Below are 8,179 nucleotides of genomic sequence, written 5' to 3' on the forward strand. Positions count from 1 at the left end.
GAATAGTTTTAGACTGAAAAATATAAACATTAGTAGAGAAGGCAGTGTCTGGCAATGAAGAAGCTGCTGCCACATTTGTTATAAATACTCTATTTTAATATTATTATTGTTAATCTCTTACGTGGTGCTTAATTTATAAATTAAACTTTATCATAGCTATACATGTATAGAATTAAACGTAGTATATATAGGGTTTAGTACTATCTATGGTTTTAGGCATCCAATAGGGATTTTGGAATGTATCTTCTGTGGGTAAGAGGGTACTGCTCTATACATTTGTGTATTTGGTGGTGATGAAGCATCAGATCAGATTCTTTTTTTTGTTTTGTTTTTTGAGACAAAGTCTCACTCTGTCACCCAGGCTGGAGTGCAGTGGCATGATCTCAGCTCACTGCAGCCTCTCCCTCCCAGGTTCAAGCGATTCTTCTACCTCGGCTTCCTGAGTGGCTGGGATTACAGACACATGCCACCACATCCAGCTAATTTTTGTATTTTTAGTAAAGATGGAGTTTTACCATGTTGGTCAGACTGGTCTTGAACTCCTGACCTTGTGATCTGCCTGTCTTGGCCTCCCAAAGTGTTGAAATTACAGGCATGAGCCACCGCTCCAGGCCTCAGATCAGATTCTTAAGCAAATGATTCAGGTTTGGGGGGTTTGAAGTGGGAGGATCGAGGATGTTGCAGTAAGCCAAGATCAACCACTATACTCCAACCTGGGTGACAAAGCAAGACTCTGTCTCTAAATAAATTTTAAAAATTAAATTTTAATTTTAAAATCATATTTTATATTGTTAAAAATAAAAGGAACTGGAACCCTGTTTTCAAGTCGCTTTAGCTCAAATCCCAGCTTAGCTGTGTGAGCTGCCGTGTTTTCTCCGTGAAAGGGCTACAATAATAGCAACTTCTAAAAGGGGTTGTTTTAAAGTTTAAATTTTAAATGGTCTTCATACAATTTCTGGTTGTCAGAAAATTTTGTTATTAATTAGAAGTGATTTTTCTTACTCATTTTTATGGAATAAAATAAAGGGCTTCATTTCATGTGTGAATGACTACAGATTAGAATGCATGTAGAGATATATTTTTCATATGGAAAGATAAAGCATTATAAGTTCTTTAATCACCTAATAAAGACTCTTATCTGTCATCTTCAATTTTTGAATCCAAGATATGTGCTGGTTCAAATCAATCAGACAAATAATCTAATTAGTTTAGTCACATTATGGTTTTAATATATTCTAATGCCTCTAATAACAATGTTGGATGTCACCAAGATCCACTTGTGGAAATGTCTAAGTATAAATACACATATACTCTTTTTTTTTTTTTTTTGAGACAGAGTTTCGAGTAGCTGCGACTACAGGCGCATGCCACCAGGCCCAGCTAATTTTTGTATTTTTAGTAGAGACGGGGTTTCACCATGTTGACTAGGATGGTCTTGATCTTTTGACCTCATGATCTACCCACCTCGACATCCCAAATTGCTGGGATTACAGGCATGAGCCACTATGCCTGGCCCTCTTTTTTTTTTTTGAGACAAAGTTCCACTCTGTCACCCAGGTAGGAGTGAAGGGGCATGATCTCGGCTCACTGCAACCTCCGCCACCCCAGGTTCAAGCAATTTTCCTGCCTCAGCCTCCCAAGTAGCTGGGATTACAGGCACCCGCCACCATACCTGACTAATTTTTGTATTTTTAGTAGAGACGGGGTTTTGCCATGTTGTCCAGGCTGGTCTCAAACTCCTGATCTCAGGTGATCCACCCACCTCAGCCTCCCAAAGTGTCAGGATTACAGGCATGAGCCACTGTGCCTAGCCCACATGAACTTTTACTGCTAGAAATATTCAAACATTATGGATGTTACAGTGGCGGAAACCATGTCACCAAATTAACAACAAAAGATGATGAATAAATTTTCATATTCATAAGAAACCCACAGATACCTCTGCAGGAACCAGTACTGGGTGGGAAACATAAATGGTAATTGACAAATTTCTGGATACTCAATGTGGACAATTCTGAGAGTTAAAAATTGTAGGGGGACATACATGGTGGAAGTTTGAATTTTATTTCCTAGACCCCAACCAGGTTCTGATAGTGAGTATCAGGGAAAAATTCCTTCTGGCTTCCTGCAGTGGGACGGGAAAGGTAACCATTTTGAAAAAATACCAGAGCATGCTGTTCTTCTTAGCAAGCCTTGCCCTCAAGAGAAACTATTTTACCAGAGCCTAACCTATTGGGATTTTACTACAGCCTAATTAATTTTGGGGAAAAATACCCACTTCCAGCCCCATCTAGCTATCCTGTCCCACCAAAGGCATGGGAAAAAAGCCCAGAGCCGCTTGCAAAGTTCACAGCCCAGGGCTACAAGTTCACTGAAAATCTGACATGTAATCCATAAAACTATGTGTCTTAGTCTTAAGTCTTCTCTGGTTTCTGTTCTTAACTGCCAAATTGGCCAAATTATTATGCATACTAGACATAGATCTAAAAGTCAGTGAGGGGAGAGAAGGATGATTTATTGGAGGAGCATTTAAGATGATTCTGGAGTTACAGTCATCACAGTGGTCCAAACCAATTTTGACTGTGTTGCACAAGGAAATAGCCAGCATTCAGGAAAGTTTTGAAACATTGTAGGGAATTGTGGATTAGAAAGTAGAAAATAGTAACAGCTAAACTGGACAATTACAAATGTACAGTGGCCCTGAATATAAGCAGTAACTTAGATGCTTGTGTGCTTTCATGCACACTCCCCCAGGAGCACCTGAATCTGGACACCCCCTCCCCCATGGTTCTATAGCTCAGAGGCTTGGCTTAGGTGGGGTTGGAAATGCCCTAGAATGGCTCTTTGTTGATTTTCCTGGTGCTAGAGCCTAGTGTTGCTGTGAAGCAAAGTGCTATTGAATTTGCTCACTCAGGCAGAACACTCAACAGGAAGGAAGGAAGCGGCCATTCTTTCTGGTCCTATTGTCTGACCACTCGGCTTAAGCAATCAAACAGCTCTGTGGCCAGAGCTGGGTGCTTACAAGCCTGTCTGTTTTTATTTTTTCCCCCTGGTGGGCATTGGAAAGGGGGGCAGGGATGGATGGAAACTGGTTCTTTATGGTTTCACTTATTTTTGATACAGTCTGGTGACATGTATTTATGGCTCATTCTCGTGGAATCCATTTTCTAACAGCAAAGTAGAAGAGTCAGTCTGGGTGAGACTGCATGCATTTTGGAAGTGGAATAAGGGTAGCTATGTGGTAGCCTTTATCTGTGGATATATTGTGAAACTAGGAAGAAATAAAGATTTTATGTCACTATTAAAATTTGAGATCAGTTATTTTTGAATGATAGTATTTGATGCCCTCTAACCTTCTGTCTTTGGACAAGGACAAGTCTTTCATTCTCTTTTCATTCCAGTTTCTTTTTTTTCTTTTTAAACTAAATAATAAGGATAGTGATATTACCTTGTTTATTTCAAAGGTTAAGGTAATAATCAAATCTGTGAAGTACTTAGAAAAATATCACATTATCATAACATGGACTCTGGAGAGGGAAAAAAATGCCACCAATTAAAATGACTAACCAAGGTACAAAAGAAAATGTAATAATCAGCTAAGAGTCACTGTACAAAAATAATCAGTTTTGTCATCGATGTATCTGTTTCTAAATTGTTGACAGACAGTTTCCAAGTCTGAAAAGTTTTTCCAGAAAACTATAGCTTTGGGTCACTGCCACAAAGAAGCAGTTAGTAGAAATTTATAGTTGGCAGCAAATGCTAGCAAAGTGTGAGTTTTTTTTTTTTTCCTAAGCATAACTCTCAAGTTCTAAGTACAATTTTAAAACACATTTATTAAAAGACTAAAATCTCATATGATTATTCTTCTGATACATATGAATTTTAGGGGAAATACAAATTTGAAAATCAAAAATTTGAAGAGTAATTATACTTAAATTTGTGGGGAAAATGATGCCTTCATTATAATTAGATTTAAGTTATTTTTGACAAGAGTTCTAAGGAACTGTAATGATTACAGTTATATCTTAAAAATTGAGAAGGCATGAGGAGTTTAAATTACCCTGGGTTATTTGGGAACCTTTTGATAATCTCTGAAGAAATTATGCTATAATCTTTACTAAACAATTTAACATTAAGATATGGGAAATGGCGGAAACTGTTAAAGGAATAAGGCAGTGTTCAAGGTTGGATGATATCCTCAAAGGAACACAGTTAAGGAAATTTTTACATTTGGTTTGAATGGACATTTCCTTTTGAGAGACCTCAGTGCAGGGGAGGACTATGTGTAGCTTGTGAATCTAGATATCTGAAGTTTAGAGCAGGGGTCAGATTGGCATATTATTGCCTGCTGATCTTGAAGCCTTCTTTCTTTGATTTGCTACTTTTAGAAGTTGGATAATGATGCCAGGTACTTCTTGGCTGTGCCACCATTCCTCTCATTAGTAAGTTAGTATTGGACATGATCAGTGTAATTTTTCCCAAGTAGAAGTCAAAGGTAGTTCTTCTTTAGGAAAAAGATTGAGGACTTGAATGGAGAATATGTTTTGTCCTACTCCTTAGGGATATCGGGATATAAAGCCACGGTTATTAGAAAAATAGTGGGAGCTCTAACAAGCTGAGAGCAAGAGACAGTAATTCCTCAAGGGCAAGCTAATCTTAGTCATTCCCCTGTGCTATGACTTACAGGGAGACTTGGAGAGCATCTAACTATTGAAAAACTATTTACCCAGGTAACCTAGCATCAAAGCTTCATTGTTGTGAAGTTATTCCTTTAGGTTAAATCATTCTTTTGGGTTAAGGTCACTTATTTCTTAGAAGGAATTTATTTTTAGGCTCTCTTCCTGGGGATAAGTCAATGTGAAAACACAGGAGCCTTCAGAGTAAAAAGGTGGTGCTGAAAATGGAGAAAAAGTAACTAGAGCAGGAAGGAAAGCACTGAAAAAAAAGCGATTTTTCTTCCTTTACATTTTTGTCTATAGCCCCTCATCTAAAGCTTTATTCCCTGAAGTTTAAGGTGACAAAAATAGAGAGCAAAGATTAGTCTGTGAATCTAGAAAGCCCTGATCTAAAATCCAGAAAGCCTAGTTCCTGCATTCCTGCATTTCCACCAATGGTGATTTGAGACAAGCAGTTCAAATTCTCAATGTAATTTCCTTCTCCGTTACATAATAGCCTTGCACAAAATCCTTTTACCATGTTGCTCATAATTCTAAAGTTCCCTAGCCCTTTAGTTGAATGCTTAGGGTTCTACTTCAATATATTTATTCAAAGCCAAGGCCAGCTCATCCAGTTCCATCTGTGACACAGAAGAAACATGAAGGACCAGTTTTATTGATGTGTTTGGTCCTGATTGGAAGAGTTGCAGGATGTCAGCTCTGAAAATCTGCTCCTAGGAAGAGATATAACCTCTTCTCTTTGCTGTTTTGCCATTGTAAAGGGACTGGCTAGACCCTAACCTAATTCACTAGTTTTCTCCAGATAAATTCACACTGTACCTGTTATTCTCAGATCTAAAGGAGGACAAAGTACAATCCAAAGTGGATATTCAACTAACCAAATTTCTCCTCCAAAGATTCAGACCAAGGTTGTAGAGGGGCTTTTCCTAAAATCTCTAAGTCAGCAAAACTGATTGTCCATGCCATATAAATGAACCTTCCCTGAAATTTATCAGGCCAGTGAGAACAGAAACAAATATGATGGCTATTAATCCAACTATACCAATACTTTAAATACAAATTTTTCTAAGTATACCAGTTAAAAGACAGACGTTGTGAGAGTGGATAAAAAAACAAGACTCAGCTGTATGTTGTGTACAATGAACTCACTTTGAATATAAGGACATTTGATTAAAAATAAGGAGATGGGAGCAACTAGTAGTGGCACAAACCTGTAATCTCAGCTACTTGGAAGGCTGAATTGAAGTGGGAGGATCACTTGGCTCAAGAGTTTGAGACCAGCCTGGGTAACAGAGTAAGATCCTGTCAAAAAAAAAAAAAAAAGGGGGGGAGAAAGATAAGATATAAATCAAAAGAAAATTATATTAATTTGTTTGGAGTCTCACTCAGTGGTCCAGGATGGAGTGCAGTGGCACAATCTCAGTTCACTGCAATTTCTGCCCATGGGTTCAAGCTATTCTCCTGCCTCAGCCTCCCCAGTAACTGAAACTACAGATGTGTGGTACCATGCCTGGCTAATGTTTGTATTTTTTAGTGGCGATGGGGTTTTGCCATGTTGGTCAGGCTGGTCTCGAACTCTTGACCTTAGGTCATCCGCCCATCTCAGTCTCCCAAAATGCTGGGATTACAGGTGTGAGCCACCATGTCCAGCCTATATTAATTTCATACAGAGAAGACTTCAGAGCAAAGAAAGTTGTCAGGGATCAAGGAGTCCATTACATAATGATGAAGAGGTCAATTCTCCAGAAGATATAATAATTCTTAATGTATCTGTGCCTGAAAAGAGAGCATTAAAATACATGAGGTAAAAACTAATAGAACTGTGAGGAGAAATAGATGACTCCTCTGTTATAGTTGGAGACTTTAATAATTCTCTATCCGAATTGGACAGACCCATTAGGCAGAAAATCAGTAAGGACATAGTTGAACTCAACAGCACCATTAGCCAGACATAATTGACATCTTTAGACTACTTCATCCAACAACAGCAGAATACACATTCTTCTCAAATTTATATAAAATGTTCACCAATATTGACTACATTCTGTGTCTCAGACCACAGTGAAATTAAACTAGAAATTAATAACAGGAAATCACCCTAAAATACTTGGGGATTAAACAACATACTCTAAATAATATGGGTCAAAAAATATGTCCCAAGAGAACCTAAAATATATTTTAAACTAAATGAAAATGAAAATACAACTTATCAAAATTTGCGGAATTAAGCAAAAACAGTGCTTGGGGATAATTTATAGCATTAAATGAATATGTTTAAAAATATATCTAAAATCAGTCATCTAAGCTATAACCTTAGGAAACTAGACAGAGAAGAAAATATTAAATCTAAAGTAAAAAAAGGCATAATAAAAATTAGAATAGAAATCAGTGAAAATAAAACCAGAAAATTAATGGAGAAAATCAAAGAAACCAAAAGTTCATTCTTCGAAAAAAATCAATAAAATAGTTAAGTCTCTTATCAGGCTAAGAAAAAACGAAGATAACAACAATTACTGATACTAGAAATAAGAGGGGACATCACCACCGTTCCCTTGGACATTAATAGGATAATAAAGATGAAGAAATACTATGAATAGCTCTATGCCTACAAATCTTTAAGTGAAATGGATCAATTCTTCGAAAGATACAATTCACTAAAACTCACACAAAAATAAATAGGCAATCTAAATAAGACTACATTTATTAAATAAGTTGAATCAGCAGTTAATAGCATTCCAAAACAGAAAATGCCAGGCCCATATGGATTCACTGGTAAATTCTATCAAATATTTAAGGCAGAATCAATACCAATTCTATGCAATTTCTTTCAAAAGATAGATACAGAGGGAATACTTTCTAATTTATTCTGTGAGATCAGCATTACCTTTATATCAAAACCAGCCAAAGACTTTACAAGAAAACTATAGACAAATGCCTTACATAAATGTTAAAGCAAGAATCCTCAGCAAAATATTTGCAACTCAAATCCAACTACGTATAAAAAGTATCATACCCCACAAGCAAGTGGGATTCATCCCTGATGTGCAAATTTAGTTCAACATTAAATAATAAAGCACACAGAAGAAAGAAAAACAAATGTATCATTTACCCATGAGTAATATAAAATGTCTAACAAAGGCATAATTGGAGCCTCAGATGTAAAAAATAGAGACAAGAAACAGAAAAACCCTTTCAAGAAATATCGATTAATTTTTTTTCCAAATTATTTGATGAGAACCATAGACCCACAGATCCAAGAAATTCAAGAGACACTGCATAGGATAAAAACAAACACCACTCAGAAGTTAATCATAATTAAGCTGCTAAAAACCAGTGACAATGGAAAAAAAAAAATCTCAAATCAGCAAGAGGCAAAAGAAATATAATGTACAGCAGAAAAAAGAAGAGAATGACAGTAGCAGATTAGGCAAGCCAAAAGAAAATGGAATAACATCTTTAAAGTGATAAAAGGAAACCAAACCTGTCAATGTTGAATTTTATAC

The sequence above is a fragment of the Aotus nancymaae genome, unplaced genomic scaffold, assembly GCF_030222135.1.
Source record: "Aotus nancymaae isolate 86718 unplaced genomic scaffold, 86718_ANA_hifiasm-v0.15.2.pri h1tg000048l, whole genome shotgun sequence".
NCBI lineage: Eukaryota > Metazoa > Chordata > Mammalia > Primates > Aotidae > Aotus > Aotus nancymaae.